This window comes from Bos taurus, chromosome 16 (genome assembly GCF_002263795.3).
Source record: "Bos taurus isolate L1 Dominette 01449 registration number 42190680 breed Hereford chromosome 16, ARS-UCD2.0, whole genome shotgun sequence".
Classification (NCBI taxonomy): domain Eukaryota; kingdom Metazoa; phylum Chordata; class Mammalia; order Artiodactyla; family Bovidae; genus Bos; species Bos taurus.
The window spans coordinates 49,389,735-49,405,811 of NC_037343.1; the positions used below are offsets into that span (position 1 = coordinate 49,389,735).

At 55.7% G+C, this 16,077-nt stretch overlaps 1 protein-coding gene across 4 annotated transcripts in view; it reads right to left on the reverse strand.

Moving 5' to 3' along the window:
• The window catches only part of TP73 (tumor protein p73), an 81,265-nt gene that overhangs the window by 60,249 nt on the left and 4,939 nt on the right, over positions 1-16,077 (reverse strand). Inside the window, exon 3 of one of the 4 annotated variants that reach the window (XM_059875752.1) lies at positions 14,352-16,007. The gene's annotated coding sequence lies outside the window, so the exon portion shown is untranslated. Of the gene's footprint in view, positions 1-521; positions 635-13,907; positions 14,319-14,351; positions 16,011-16,077 lie in introns of those variants that run through there. The other 3 variants (XM_010813404.4, XM_002694119.7, XM_005217185.5) reach the window with 3 other exon arrangements.

Below are 16,077 nucleotides of genomic sequence, written 5' to 3' on the forward strand. Positions count from 1 at the left end.
GCACAGGAAGCTGTCCTGCTGCCCGGGTCTTGGTGATGCCTGGGAGGCAGCCGGGGTGGGTGGGGGAGACCAGGGAAAACCGGCTCTGGCCTGGCCCTATGGGGCTGAGGAATGGTGGCCCCCAGCGGGACAAGCCTGGCCATGCGGCTGGGGCTGGGACTGGGCAAGCCACTCCAGGCCTCCTCGGCAGAACATGGAGAGAGTTCCTGGTGGACCCAAGGGTTGGAAGCGGTGGCACTAGAGTGACTTCTGTCCCTCCCCCAACTGCCGGGGCCATGCAAATTGCCCTGCCACCCCCCTGGGGGCAGACGGCAGTGCCACACAACAATGGCTGAGCCCCATCAGGGGAACCACAGGCATGGCCTCCTCGCACTGGCCCGTCTGCCACCCCCGCCCCCAGGGTACCCAGTTCCCAAGCACCAGGTGGGGAGCTAGTGAGGAGGGGCTTCTGTACCCTGGCGTGGCCCCAAAGAGCCCCAACCGGTAACTGAACAAGGAGGGCCAGCCCGAGCCAAGCCTACCTTGGCGGAGCCTGGGCCCTGGAGGGTCTGTGCAGAGGGAAGGCAGCCGGAAGGCCCACAGCTCGTGGCTGGGCAGGCCGGCGGTGGCAGCAGCGTCCCGGTCGCCTAGGCGATGACATTGGAGCCGAGGAAGCAGCGTGGCCTCCTGGAGCCTTGGGGCAGACGGGGTGGAGCGTGGCCTGGAGCCCTGGGGCCTGTGGCCAGCATGTGCCCCCTGCTCTAGTGGACACATTGCCCTCTGCAAGGGACCCGACAACAGCCCCACCTGGCGGGAAGCAGAACTAGGGGCGGGGGAGCAGGATCGGAGCCACTGACTCCATTTGTGTTTGTGCTTGCGGGTTTTTCTTCTACTCCTCTTGGTCGAAATTTCCAAACACACTCAGAAGTAGAGAGAATGGCATAGTGAACCCATGGATCTGTCCCCCGGTCCCAACATCGGTCTGCCCTCAGCCAAAGCCTATTTTACAAATTATATTGTTTCACCTGTCGGTCACTCAGTCGTGTCCTACTCTTTGCGACCCCATGGACTGCAGCCCACCAGGTTCCTCCTTATGTTAGGGGAAGCACACTGACTGAAACCGCCCACCCTGGCCAGGCTCTCTAGTAACCTTTCATATGACAGCAGATCCTGGTAAGGAATACGGAACTAATAAGCCACCACCAACCAGAAGAGTTCGGGAAAGGTCTATAGGAGACACCGCGTGTCCGTCCACCTCCCAGAATCCCTCTCGCTAGCATCCATCTTGGCTGAGCGATGCATGCGCCACCAGGAAAGACTCCGAATTAGAATGATTGGCCAAAGACCACCCAGAAACTAATCCCATCACCATAAAACCCAAGACTTCGAGCCACGCGGCAGAGCCGTTCTCCTGGGTTCCCTTACCCTACTGCTCTCCACCCGGGTGCCCTTTCCCAATAAAATCTCTTGCTTTGTCAGCACGTGTCTCCTCGGACACTTCTTTTCTGAGTGTTAGACAAGAGCCCGCTCCTGGGGCCCTGAAGGGGGGCCTCCCCACTTGCTACAACACTTCCATGGGATTTTCCAGGCAAGAATACTGGAATGAGTTGCCATTTCCTTCTCCAGAGGATCTTCCTGACCCAGGGATTGAACCTGGGTCTCCTGCGTTGCAAGTAGACTGTTTATCATATGAGCTACCAGGGAAGCCCTTAATACAGCAGCAGGTGCTTCTAACAGATAAGGATCCACCTATTTCAACACCTATTTCAAAAGTGCTGATATTCAGCTCTTTCTGTCCTACCAACACACATGTGCATGTGCAGGCACATGCACACACACACACACACACACACACACACACACAGAATAAATTCAGATAATTCAATGTAATATGTGGCCACAGTACCACATTCTGAATTTCCAGGCCCAATTTTTAACTGCTGGTCCAAAGAACTTTGAAGAGGACACAGAAGGACTTTGAGGAGAACATAGATTTGGGACATTAATCTGTGTCCACATACTGTCCCTTCCCTCCCCCACTGTGGGCAGCAGCACAGAAAGCCCAGCCCAGCTCCTGGTAGACATGGCCAGAGGGACATTGCAAGTGGGATTAAGGACCTGGAGGTGGCAGCCCTAGGTTATCTGGGTGGACCCAGTGTAACAACAACGGTCCTCACAGGGAGGCAGGAGGTCAGGGTGGAGGGAAGGTGCCTGGATGTGGCTTTGCAGAGGGAGGCTGGGGCCGTGCCCCAAGGAGCGTAGGCACCTCTAGAAGCCCTGAAAGGCAAGAAACAGGTTCTTCCCTGGAGCCGGCAGAAGAAATCAGCCCTGCCAGTGCCTGGACTTTAGGCCAGTAAGACTGACCTCAGCCATCTAACCTCCAGAACATGTAGGAAAACAGATGCATGTTTTAAGTGGCTGAATTTGTAGCAATTTGTTTACAGCAGCCTAGGAGACTGATACAGTTTCACACAACACAAGCTTAGGAAATGTCATTGCAGAGATCTCCCCATTTGCCAGGGCCCCAGGGACAGACATTAGCATGGCAGTAAGTCTGAGGAGGAATCCCTGGGGTGAGAGATGCTTTACAGAATAGCAGCCCCCGTCTGCTGACTAAAGACAACACCATCCTGGGAGCCAAAGTCCTCGCCCTTCGGGGACGTCACACACAGACACATGCACACATACAGATACACATGCACACATGGACACACACACACTTGTGCACACTTGCACACAGAGACACATGCACCGACACACATGCACGCATAGACACGTGTACACCTGTACACACATGCATACATGTGTGTACGTGCACACATGTGCTCAGGCACATGCACAGAGACACATGCACACAAACACAGACACACATGCTCATACACAGACACATGCACACATACTACAAAACAACAGTGAGTGGAGGTGGGAGGCAGGTGTTTCCTAGTCCTTGTAAAAGAGGCAAAGAAGCCAGAGGGATGCTGAGGGCTCCCCACGCCCTGATTCTGGGCTCTGCCAGGCCACCTTCAGCCAGCTGATGGCTGCAGTGGGCATGTCCTCAGGGAAGCCATGCAATTCTGGGAAGGACCCCTGCTGCCCATTCTTAAGAGAAATGGGTGATCTCACCACCCTGGGCTCCTGTGGGGTGACCTCCTGGCTGCCTCCTCTCCTCCCCTATGGAGACAGGAGAGTCCTGAGTTCCAGAAGGCTTGGGCCCCACCCTCAGAACTGGGACGGTGGATCCACAGCCCCAGGCTCTTGGGTGACAAACCCTCCTCTTCCTCAGCAGGAACAAGGAGGTCAGAGACAAAGGATTGCTGGCTGACTCTTGAGTGGTGGTCACAGCTGGACCTCTGGCTAAAGAGCAATTGACACAAAGGGACAACCACCACCAGCTCTGGGTGGGGCACTCAACGAGCATTCTGGGCCTCTTCTCCCTCAGGAGACACGACCTGAAAAGCCCTCCTTGCTGAGACCGGAGCCAAGGTCAGCCTGGGAGGCCCAGGTGTGAAGTCGGGGCAAGGCCTCTGGTTATCTCCATGGGGAGCAGAGGGCTGGGCCCTTGCAGGGTGAGCTTGCCTCACTTCCCTATTGCAGCCAGAACTGATGACCACAGGCCCTCTGTTATTCCTTCCTGGGCATGAGGAAGAGTCTTGTGAGCCTGAAATTAAGGTGTTTCTTGTGGAGGCTCCAGGACAATGTCTGTTCCTTTCTTTCTTCAGCTTCTAGAAGCTGCCTACATCCCTTGGCTCCTGGCCCCTCCCCTCCTCCATCCTGAAATTCCTCCCTCCACCCTCTTCCTCCATCTTGCTTTGACCTGCCCGCCTCCCCCTTAGAGGGACCTTTGTGATGACACTGATACCCCAGATACCCCAGGGGTAGATACTGCCCACCTCTAGCCCTTGATTTAATCATGTCCCTTTTCCTGTGAAATAAGTCACAGTTTCTAGGGACCAGGACATGGATGCTTTGGGGGGACCTTCTTCTGCCTTGCGTAAATGCCCTTTATTCAAGACACATTTTGGGGGCCCTGTATGGGGGTCAGCTAAAACAGCCCTGCGTCTTTAGACAGAAACCTCTGGACTTCCCTGGGGGTCCAGTGGCAAAGATTCTGAGCTCCCAGTACAGGGGCTGCTGTTGTTCAGTTGCTCAGTAGACTGCAGCGCCAGCCTTCCCTGTCCTTCGCCATCTCCCCTCACCTTCAGCGACTCCTATGAGTTTGCTCAAAACTCATATCCACTGAGTCGGTGAAGCTGTCCAACCATCTCATCCTCTGTCATCCCCATCTCCTCCTGCCTTCGATCTTTCCCAGCATCAGAGTCTTTTCCAATGTAGGGGTCCTGGGTTCAATCTCCGGTCAGGGAACTAGATACTACATGCTGAATCTAAGACCTAGTGCAGAGAGAGAGAGAAAGAAACAGAGAAAGAAAGAAGGAGAAACCCCTGCTTCCTGCTGGGGCAGCAACTGCGTGGTTGGGGGGGAGGCAGCAGAGGCATGTTCAAGGCCACCTCCCACCAACCCACCTCCCACTGTTAGAGGATCCTTCCTCCAGTTCTCAGCGTTTCCCAGGAGCCCCTGCTCATTCAGGGTGCCTTCCCAAAAGTGTGTCAGGAAGTCAACAGACAGTAGCCAGATCCCCGTGAACCCTCAGTGCCACACCCGACATGTGACTCCCTGGGCACGGGGCACCGGAAAAGCACTTTACAAACAGGGATCATTTAGTCATCATGTCAGCCCTGGAGCAGAGAAGGCGATGGCACCCCACTCCAGTACTCTTGCCTGGAAAATCCCATGGACGGCAGAGCCTGGTAGGCTGCAGTCCATGGGGTCGAGAAGAGTTGGACACGACTGAGCAGTTTCACTTTCACTTTTCACTTTCATGTATTGGAGAAGGAAATGGCAACCCACTCCAGTGTTCTTGTCTGGAGAATCCCAGGGACGGGGGAGCCTGGTGGGCTGCCATCTATGGGGTCACACAGAGTTGGACATGACTGAAGCAACTTAGCAGCAGCAGCAGCAGCAGCCCTGGAGAACAGCTACTGTCTCCATTCTGCAGGTGAGGATATGGAGGCACAGTGAGACTAAGGCACATCACACAGCAGAGCTGGGCCTAAAAACCAGCAGATGAACCTCTGACTAAACCACCTATTTCAGACGCGTCCTGGGCAAAGCATGTGCCATGTTTCCTGGGATGTGCTTGTTCTTCGGGACTGAACCACCACCATCAGATTCAGGAGACTCCAGGAGTTGAACCGAACTCCTGACCCACCTGTTGTGTGTTCTGAAACCTTCTCTCAGCTCCTCCCCCACCCCCACCCCCCACCCCAGCACCGTGTTAGTTTCCAAATGCTGGTGAGACAGCTTGGAGGAGCAGGTGCCTCAAAGCTGCCCAGAGGGCCTCTGTCTCAGTTCTGGGCACAGCCCATCCTGACCCTGGTGGTCAAGACCTCTCCCCACCCACGTCTTTAAACAAAGGAAGCTCTGAGTCACCGCTTGCGCCCAGGACCCTCAGCAGGGGGAAGCTTAGGCTCTGGCAAGCCCCTGCATATTTGCAGTCAGCACCCTGCTTCCCCTTCTTGTGCCTGGTCTCTGAGGAGTGGTAATTTTGGTTTTAGGTTGATATCACTGGGAGGCAAGGCTGTGGGCTTTTAGCCCTCGGAACGGAACGTGGTAAACTGTGGGTGCTCAGGAATGAATGACAAGTAGTGGGTGGATGGATGGATAAAGAGTTAGACACTCTGCGGAATACTGATTTAAGCCACTCCACATCCCTTTTCTGAACTTTGAGATCCAAAAAACTCAGAAAACTGAAAGCCTTTCCTTACATCTGGGGCTGACACCACTGGGTGGACAGACATGAGACCGTCCATGGTCTTTGTTGATGTTTAGGGTAAACATCCATGTGCGTCATTGCAGAAACGTGGGTGCTCCTATCGGACCTCTTGGTGGTATCATAAAACAGACGATTCAGACACTATGCTACTTTTCTAAAATGAAAAAGTGAAAGTTGCTCAGTCATGTCCAGCTCTTTTCGTCCCCGTGGACTATACAGTCCATGGAATTCTCCAGGCCAGAATTCTGGAGTGGGTAGCCTTTCCCTTCTCCAGGGGATCGTCCCAACCAGAGATTGAACCCAGGTCTCCTGCATTGTTGGTGGATTCTTTACCAACTGAGAAGGCAAAATGAAAAAAAGTAATCTGAATTCTGAAATATCAGGGCTCAGGATTAGTTTGGACCATAAAGTTAGGGCCGTCACAATGGCTTGATTATCCCCAAGGCCCGGCTATACCCAGAGGTGCCCAGATAAGGGGTCAGGAAAGGGTCCCTCCCTGGGACCACAAGGGCTGAACTGGCCACATCCTCACGTTCTCTCCTTGTGTTAGTCACTCAATCATATCTGACTCTTTGTAACCCCATGGACTGTAGCCCGCCCGGCTCCTCTGTCCATGGGATTCTCCAGGCAAGAATAGTGGAGTAGGTTGCCATTTCCTCCTCCAGGGGATGTTCTCGACCCAGCAGACATCGAACCTGCGTCTGTCTAGCATACACTGGCAGGCAGGTTCTTTACCACTAGCGCCACCTGGGAAGCCCCATTTTCTCTCCTTACATGGGGAAGGTATTTTTCCACTCATCAACCGAAGCCAGTCTTCACACAGCAGATCTGGGCTAGCTGATTCCAAGTTCGGTCACCCTCACCATGACTTTCGTCACTTTTTACCTCTGTGGATTGTTTTTTTTGTTTTTGTTTTTTTTTTTTTTTTTTTTTGTCAATGAAACACTACTAAGTAGCAAAAATTTCAAAAGATTCAAAAAGGTTCAGGCAGGGCCAAGCCAGTCTCTCCCAACCCCGTTCGTCCCAGTCCCGGCTCCAGTCCGGGAGCCCAGCAGCTGACACATCTAGCAGATTTATCAGGAGGAAACAAAAAGGACGAAGGCTTAGTGACAGCAGAGGAAAGAAAAGAGAAAGTCAGCAACTTGAGGTTCTGTTGACCACTTTACATGACCCTGTCTGGCCAGAGACTCCTCCAGACTCCGAAGAGACAGCCTGGGATGGCTCGCGGCTTCCCCACGCTCTGCTCACACGGGGCTCTTTCTTTCACTTTCCTTCATCTGCACACTCCACCGCGAGAGCAGACGCTTCCTAGTATCCTAATTCTTTCAAACATCACACGGACCAGATGACAGCCAGGCAGTGCTCTTGGCATCACAGCGACCTCAATCTTCCAACTGTCTATTTGGACCACTTTTTATCAGAATTCATTACTTTCACATTAATCCAATTAGCATCTTGTTTACCAATACCTCATTTTTAATTTGCAGCTTCCTTCTAAAAGCTGGGGGGACTTTGACAACCTGCGTCCTCCTTGCTCATTACTGCCAAGTAATTAGGCAAGGAGCACCCCTGATCAGAAGCTAAGAAGCCGGGAGCAAGTGGCAGCTTGTCTGGCTCCGTGAAAAAAATAAAAAAAGACAGAGCGTCTCCTAATTACCGGGGTTTTGTTGGTTGAATGAGGGGAAGGGGGGAGGGGTGTGGGAAACGGAGATGAGTAAAAGCAGAGGGGCCTCTAATGACTGGGTTTTGTAGGTCACAGAAAACACCGAGGGGATCCCCTTTTGATCTGCATACTAATAATGACCTGCCCTCCCACTGTCTTTTGGGGAATTGTGCTAAATTTGCATTGCACATAATGCAAATGATTGAGGACCCTAAATGCAGGACCGCCCAATGTGGAGAGGGTGATTTGATCTGTTTATTTGTGTCCTGCCTGGCAGAGACGAGGGTTTGATCCCTGGGTCGGGAAGATCCCCTGGAGACAGAAATGGCAACCCACTCCAGTATTCTTGCGTGGAGAGAGGAGCCTGGTGAGCTACAGTCCACAGGGTCAAAAATTGCGGGATACAACTGAGAAACTCAGCGCGTGCGCTCACACAAAGCAGAGGGAAGCATAGCCTCCCCTCCTGTAGCCCCAACAGCTGCAGAGACTCCTCAAGCCGCACCCCTCCCAAAAGCCGCCCTCCATCACTGTGCAGGATGGCAGGACCCACACTGGGCCCCAGGCTGCCCTCCTGGTCCCCACTCTGACCCGTCCCCCAGAGCCTGGCGTGTATGCTGGATGGACACAGGAGTGGCCTCTGTCTGGCAGGTGGGCACCACGCAAGCAAGCTTGGAGGCCCAAGGCTGACAAGAGAGGCCCTTGCGTCTTTCTCACGGCTCAGCCCCGACGGAGAAAAGAGCCCAGGAAGTCAGCGGGGAGGAGGAGAGGCATCTTCGCTGCCTGCTCAGAAGGACCCAGTCCATCCCTGCCCCAGGAGAAGCCGCCCGCCCCAATTAGCCAGAGGCTTCCCCAGATGCCCGCCTCCCGGGCCTGGCACCTTGGAGCGGCAGGTGAGCAATTAGAGCCCCCGTCCCTCCTCACAGGCACCCAGGGCCTCAGGGAATGCTTTGCCGGCTGGCACTGTGCGGGGACACACCAGGGACTGGACCCTTCTACATGCAGCCACCCTGAGCAGGACCACAGCGGAGGGACCCCTGGGCACCCAGCCCAGCCCTGATGCCCAGGCCCCCGAACCCTGGCTGGTGGGAGGCAGACTTGTCTGGTGGGGCATGGAAGGGGCTGGACCAGTCTTCCCTGGGCACCTTGAGTCTGCCCTCTGGGGCTCTCAGGTGTGTTCCCATGGGCCACTCATGGGAGCCCTGGCTCCGGCTCCAACAACGGGGAGGCAGGTGGGTGTCCCCCGCCCAAAGATGAAAAGCCTGGGGACTAGCCCAAGGTCATGGAGGAGCCAGGTCTGCTCTGGACTACTGTCTGGACTACCAGCCCAGGGCCCTGCCTGTTGTACCCTCTGCCCGTGGTGTGCCAGGCATGGGTGGCCAGACACACCTGCATCTGATTTAATCACTTGGTCTGAGGTTTCTGGCTTCGGTGCCCACCTACAAGTGTGGTAAACGCCCAGAGGAACGTACACTGGGGGGGCGGGGGGCGCACTATGAATGTCTACTGTCAGGGTTATAACTCACCCTTGCCCCAAAACACAGATGGGAGGGCAGAAGCACTGGGCGGGGCTGGAGCGCGGTCCTCACTCTGGTGCCCCTGCCCCTCTGGCTCCCAGGTCCCTCTGGGGCTCACTCTTTGCGGGACCGGATTCTAAACCCAAGGACCAGAGTGTCGCTGCCACCGACCCTCTAGAGCTGCCCGAAATCGGGGAGGCCCCGTCTCCTCTCTTCAAGCCCTGCAGGGCCCTCCCTGCTGCCTGGCCTCTCTCCTGGTCCAATTCCCTCGGAGGTGCCGCCCCTCCTCCCCAGACTCCCCCAGGTTGATGCCTGCCCACCTCTAAGCCCCTCTTTGGCGCCGGTGGCCCAAAGCTGCTTTGTGTGTCTGTTCTCTCTCCCACCTCTGGGGGCTGTGACGGCCCACGTAGCCTCGGGTGGGGTGGGCGGGATGGTGGTGGGAAGAACTCCCGCCAGAGGCTGGAGAAGTGGCTCCCTGCACCTTTGGCTGCCCTGGAACAGACTGGGGGGAGGGGTGTCTGGTTCCTCTTTCAGCACAGAGGGGTGTGGGTTAGAAGAAGTTTCTTCACCTTTTATGTCCTGGCCCCTGGAACACTTCTTAGAAACATATTTCAGAAAAAAAAAAAAAAAAAAGAAACATATTTCAGGGAGTTCACTGGTGGCCCAGTTGTTAGAACTCAGTGCTTCCAGTGCCGTGGCCCAGGTTGGACCCCTGGGCCCTGGGGGTTCCAGAGGTCGCGTGTGCAGAATGGGCAAACAAAAAATTACCAACGAAACTAGCTACACTGAATTACGATTATTCTAGTGCGTTGAATGGCACCCCCCTCCCCTTTGTAGACCTGTAAGATAAAGATCTCAGGATGGGATCTCCCGGATTGCTGTGGTTCTAAACCCAATGACAAGGGTCCTTATAAGAGACAAAAACGGGGAGACACAGAGGAGAGGCCGCGTGAACCCGGAGGCAGGGATTGGGGTGGTGTGCGTAGAAGTCCAGGAAGATTCGGGGCGAGGGGTAAGACACAGACGCGCTCTCCCTCAGAGCCTCCAGAGGAAACCAGCTCTGCCCACACCTGCGTTTTGGACTTTGGAACTCCAGCCCACGAAAGAGTAAGTCCTTTTCGTTTGTTTTCAGCCCCCTCGTTCTTGCTTAGTGCCCCAGGACACTAACACAGTTAGGATGATATTTAAAAGCAAAATTAGGGACATTCCCCGGCTGTCCAGTGGTTAAGAACCCGCACTTTCACTGACAACACGGGTTCAATCCCTGGTCGGGGAAATCAAGATTCCACAAGCTGCATGGCTCGGCCAAAATAAGATAAAAGCCAATTCGTGATATGGTGATTATGGGGCTTCCGGTAGCAGGTCTGACGACTATTTCAACTCAGTGACAAGAACAAACGAAATTCTGAGATTTCCACAGCAGCTGCCACATACAATGAAAATATCAGTGATTCCTTTAGGAGTTTTTGCTTTCTTTGGGTCTCTGATTTGAGGGATGATCTCTAGGAAAAGAAAATACTTTTGAGGAGCGAATGTCTGGTTTGCAAAGGAATACCAGCCTGAGAGCAGACACGAAGCAGGGGATGCAGATGAAAAGTTAATGCCCGCCCACTCGTGCAGACTCTCAGAGCCGGCTGCAGTAAAAGTGTCTTTAACTCGAGCCCCGATGAGTAGAGGCTTTTCTTGTATAGAAAAAAATCAACTTTCCTCTGCATAACACATTCAGAAAGGGTTTTCCAGGAGTCCTATGTAATCTACTTAAGAAGGCAAACTTAAAGAAAAAAAAAGATATTGTATATTTTCAGTTCAATTCAGTCGCTTAATCGTGTCATGTCCGACTCTTTGCGACCCCATGGACTGCAGCACGCCAGGCCTCCCTGTCCATCACCAACACCCAGAGTTTACTCAAACTCATGTCCATTGAGTCAGTGATGCCATCCATCTATCTCATCCTCTGTCGTCCCCTTCTCCTCCTGTCTTCAATCTTTCCCAGCATTGGGGTCTTTTCCAATGAGTCAGTTCTTTGCATCAGGTGGCTTGTGTATTTTGGCTACACACAAATGGATGCTGCTAGTTCCAGACACGGAGAAGGCAATGGCAACCCACTCCAGTACTCTTGCCTGGAAATCCCATGGACAGAGGAGCCTGGTGGGCTACAGTCCATGGGGCGGTGAAGAGTCAGACATGATAGAGCAACTTCACTTTCATTTTTCACTTTGATGCATTGGAGAAGGAAATGGCAGCCCACTCCAGTGTTCTTGCCTGGAGAATCCCAGGGACGGGGGAGCCTGGTGGGCTGCCGTCTATGGGTTCGCACAGAGTCAGACACGACTGAAGCGACTTAGCAGCAGCAGCAGTTCCAGACAACTGGGCAGGGCACAGAAACACTTCACAGCAGCTTGCAGGGGTAAACTGGCACACAGTGTTCTGGGGGCACAGTTCTCATAAGAGTAAAGCTTTCAGTATCCAGACAGAAGCATGGTCAGGGGCCAAGGGAACTAGGACTTGCTCAAACACTCCTCTCAGTTTTTTTTTTCTTTTTTTTCATTTTTGCTGTATAAAGCTAAATCATCAGAAAATGAGTAGTTTTAAACATTGACTCAGCACTCCAACGGAAATGCCCAAATTGGAAAATAAAAGCATGCCCTTCCCCTTTATGGGGGCTGGGTAGAAGAAATGCACAGTTGAAGAAAGTTTCTGGGTTTTTTTTTTTTTTTTTGCAAACCCGAAGTTCATTGTGTGTATCCTCGATGTCTTTTATACAAGCCTTTCGAGGACAAACTCCCCTTGAATTTGTTGTCCAGAAGCAGTCTCCTGGCTGGATGAACATGAAGCTTCCTTTCACCCACCGAGGATTTCCCTTTAAGGTGTCAGAATCTCTGAGTGAATGCCATCCTTGGCCACAGGCAGGAATTGCCCAGGTCCGGTTCCCAAGCTCTCTACAAATAACTACTCAGGGAGGCATCCTTGCTCCAGTACCCCCGACAGAGACTGGCAGCCTCCATCCAAACCACAGGCAGATTCCTGCCCCACTGCCAGCCATTCCGTTCCCCACTCCCAAGGGGAGACCTGTTGGCTACCAGAGAACTATGTCCCCTACCCTACCAAGGGCCTCTGGAGCAGCATCAACAGCCAGCACTTTGGGGCCCACTTGTGTGTAGCAGCGTCATTCTAAGCACTTAGACATGGCATCTTGGTTACTGTTCCTCCAACCCTCTGGATCAGAGGCCATTATTGCCTTTCTTTATAGACGGGTGAACTGAGGCTCCAAATGGCTGGGTCACTGGACGTCCATGACAAGTAAGTGGCGGAGAGGGGATTAGAACCCCAATGTTCTAACCTCCACACCTACAGGATTAACCATTGCACCAGGCTGGCCCTTCCGTGGGGCTGTCCTTGGAGGCTGAATTTGTAGACAGCTACCCTGTTCTCCTGTTTTCCCAGCAAATTCTGGTGGATAGTAAAGGACAGGGAAACCTGCAGTGCTGCAGTGCGTGGGCTCACAGAGTCGGACACAACTTAGAGACTAAACAACACCACCCGATCCTCCAGAACCTCAGTAGGACTTTGGAACGGGGCTAAACTTTCTGTGGCCATTCACCTGGTGGCACCCCACTGACACCCTGGCAGCTTCTGGTACCAGCCCAACTTTTTGTCTTATTTTTAAAAATCACATGCATGATCCATACATTTATATGTTGCAAAATGTTAAACACTTTGACTTTTCGTTCTCGATACAATTCTTCTTTAACTTATGGAGTAAGTCAAAAGATGAGTGCTACACTTCCGGGGAACAGTGCATTCCCCTCAAAGCTAATAATACATTAAGGTGAAACAAAAGTAACAATGACAGCAAAACCAACAAACAAAAGGCTCCCAAATGTACAGCGTTCAATAAACAGGTTACAGCATACTTGAACCAATGACCTCTGGTCAGAAGTGAACGGCGTGCTGTTTCACCGGCCCCTTGCTGGTTGATGGTGGTTTACCCATCACCCATTCACTTATGCAGACACGTGCATACTTTGTGCAAAGCCGCTTAGGGACCAAAGGAAAATACAAGCTGTAGCCCATGGGGTCTCAGAGTCTGAGTGACTGAACAACAACAAGAAGGTGATAATAGCCCCCCAGCACCCCCCTCCCCCCAGTCTAAGGCCTAAAAGGATGGCGACTGCAAAGCAAGGAGGACTAGGAGAGAAGGGGTCCTGGAAAGACGTGTGGTCTCTGGCCAGGCCGGCCCAGGGCCTAATTCTGACCCCTCTTTTCCCTGTTTGGAACAGATTCGGAAAACAGGTGGGTACCCCAGCCAACTCAGGGCCACCCAGAGATGCCACTCTGGAACCTGGCCCCTTGGTAAACCACCCCTGGGACCAGCCTAGGGGCTATGCCCAGTTCCCCTGGTCCAGGGAAGACCTGGGTCTCACTCGACCATGCGGGGTAGGATGGCTAACGCCTCCAGATTGCTAACAGCCCTCTAGAGTGCAGACGGACTGGCACCCGGCGGGGAGGAGCTTGTCAGCTACCGGCACCCGCACCCCTCCGCAGCCAACCTCTTGGGGGTCGCACTCCCTACCTCCCCTTGAAGCTGGGGTGGAGAGGGGTTAACCCGAGGCAGGCCCTCTGGGAATCCCAGCCAGGCTGATCCTGGCCCCAAAGGCCGCCACGCTGGGGGCAGGACCCCACATTTCCTCCCCGGCTGGACTCTGGCTCCCTGCCGCCCCAGCGCGCCCCGTGTCAGTAGCTGGTCATACTCGAGGGAGACCCCAGGTCAGCCTCTCATGAGTTCGTGCACAAGGTCTCTTCTCACCGACTCCCAGCTTCAGAGCCGCGAGCCCATGCGCTCGCCGCTATGGACTCAGGCCCCGCAGGCGGAGCCCAAACACGCCCAGGCCCCTTGCGCCAGGTCCCCGTGCTCCCTACCTGGTGCCGTCGGAGCCCCGGGAATCGATGCCCGAGCTGCCTGGCGCTAGCCGGGGCTTCGCCGCGTAACCCCTTCGTGGGCTCAGGGCGGGCGCGGGACGAGAGGCGGGTGCGGCCTGGCGGGCGCGGGCGCGGAGGCAGGGCGGGCTCCGGCCGCCAAGGCGGGTTATATGGGCGCGGGGAGGGGAGGCGCCGCGGGGAGGGGTAGCCGCCAGCGTTAGCGCCTTCCGCAGCCGGCCGGCGGGAAGGCAGCGCGGGCCGCTCAGCCGTTGGCAGGAGGAGCAAGGGGCAACAGCGCCAGGCTAGGGCCAAGGTCGCCATCCGGCGCTCCGCCCCCCCAGCTGGCCGCGTCCGAGTCGGGGTCCCGGGGCGCACTCTGCCCCGCCTCCTTCCCGCCGTCTTTTGGCGCGCGTCGCCCCTCCCGGCCCCGGCGGGGCCGCCTACCTCGGGTTGGACGCGGGCCGGGCCCCTGGGCCCTGATGCTGCGAAAACGGGACAGTGGTTCTCGGCCGGCTTAGGAGCGCGCACGTGGAGGGCAGAGGTGCTGACCCCTCGACCCGACGCCTTCCTGTCCCCGGAACGCCGCATCTTCCGGGTCCCAGTCCTCCGCCCCCACGGGCGCGAGACCCCTCAACGCCGGGAGCAGAAGGATCCACGGGGCAGGGGAAGGGCTGGGCATCGTAGGAGCGAGGCCACCCAGGTCTGCGGAGTGCGCGCACTGGCTGTGGCCTGCGGCGGGGGCGGGGGGTGGGGAGATGAAAGTGGCAACCCCAGGACCGGGATTAAGTGAAGCCGCTCGCTTCCGGGTGGTACGAGCCGGGCTCCTCCGCCCTGGGGGGCTCGCCACCTACATCGCTCACCCAGCCGAGGCCACAGCCCCGCTCCGGCCCCTGTCCGCATTGTGGATCTGCGGGAATACCCTCTAGACGCGTCTCTTTCGGCCCAGCGGGAGATGTGCCCACAGCACCCGGGGAGTAATTCCGAACACAAACACTCCCGTGTCGAAGCCGGCACCTTGCTCCCTCCCCCGGCCACCGATTCGCGCGCCAGGGGCTGGGTTTCGTTCCGCGCTGCGCAGGTATGCGCGGGTGTCCACGGCGACACATGGGTAGTGCACTGGGAATTGATTTCTACGCGCAGAGACCCGCTTCAGACCAAGACTTTCCTAGGGCGCCCACACCTGGGGCTCCATAGACCGGTCGCCCCCGCAGGGCAGACGGGGTCTTCAGGGCTTCCACCTAGTTCTGGGGCCTTGGCTGAAGAAACCAACAGGCTGGCGAGTTTTGAACTACTCAAGGCAGCGGGTACCTGCTGTGCGCTGCCTTCTGGTGCTCAACGTTACCTGCCTCAAGGCCACGGGAACCCGCGCGGCAGAGTTACCCTGGAACTGCGCGCAGCCAGGATTGGTGCACGGGTCAGCACCTGGCCCATCTGGCTGACTCCCACACACCTTTACTGATCACCTACTGCTTGCAAGGTGCGTGGTATGGGGGTTGGGGTACCCAAAGACGAATCACACACAGGGTTTGATCTGGCCGGGGACAAAAACGGCTGGCACCGCCGAGCAGGACGCCTACATGCATCCCCTACCCGTTTGTTCTGGGAAGCTGGAGGGGGCTTCCCCAGGGCACAGGACCAGGCCGGATTCGCGCGGATGCGAGTAAGACCAGGCCGGATTCGCGCGGATGCGAGTAGGGCCGGATCTCGGATCTCAGGACGTAAGAGCGGGAGCGGGTGTCCCGGTCCGCGCGATCTAGAGGCGCTGGCTGGGCCTGGCAGGGTCGCGAGGGCGAAGAGGACCAGGAGTCCCTAGTGGGCAAGAGGACAGGCCCGCGCGGGGCGGCGAGCGAGGCCAGCAGAGCCAGCGCCAGCGCAGGAGCTCGCTCCAGTCCGTGCCGTGCGGGCTGCGGCGGGGCTCTGGTCCCGGCCTGGGTGTTGTTCTCCTCGCGGGTCCGAGCGCAGGTGCGCGAGTGTGATGGACAAGCGGGCGCGCAAGATCCAGGAGCTTTCTGCGCGGTGCGAGCGCCAAATTCGTTCTCTCTTGGATCAGAGAAGTTCCTAATCGCCAAGTGAGGGCCTCGCTGGAAGCATGTTGCCGGACTTACCCAAAAGACAAACGAAGAAAAACGAATATTTATTCATACTCTATGTATATATAGAATGTAATATA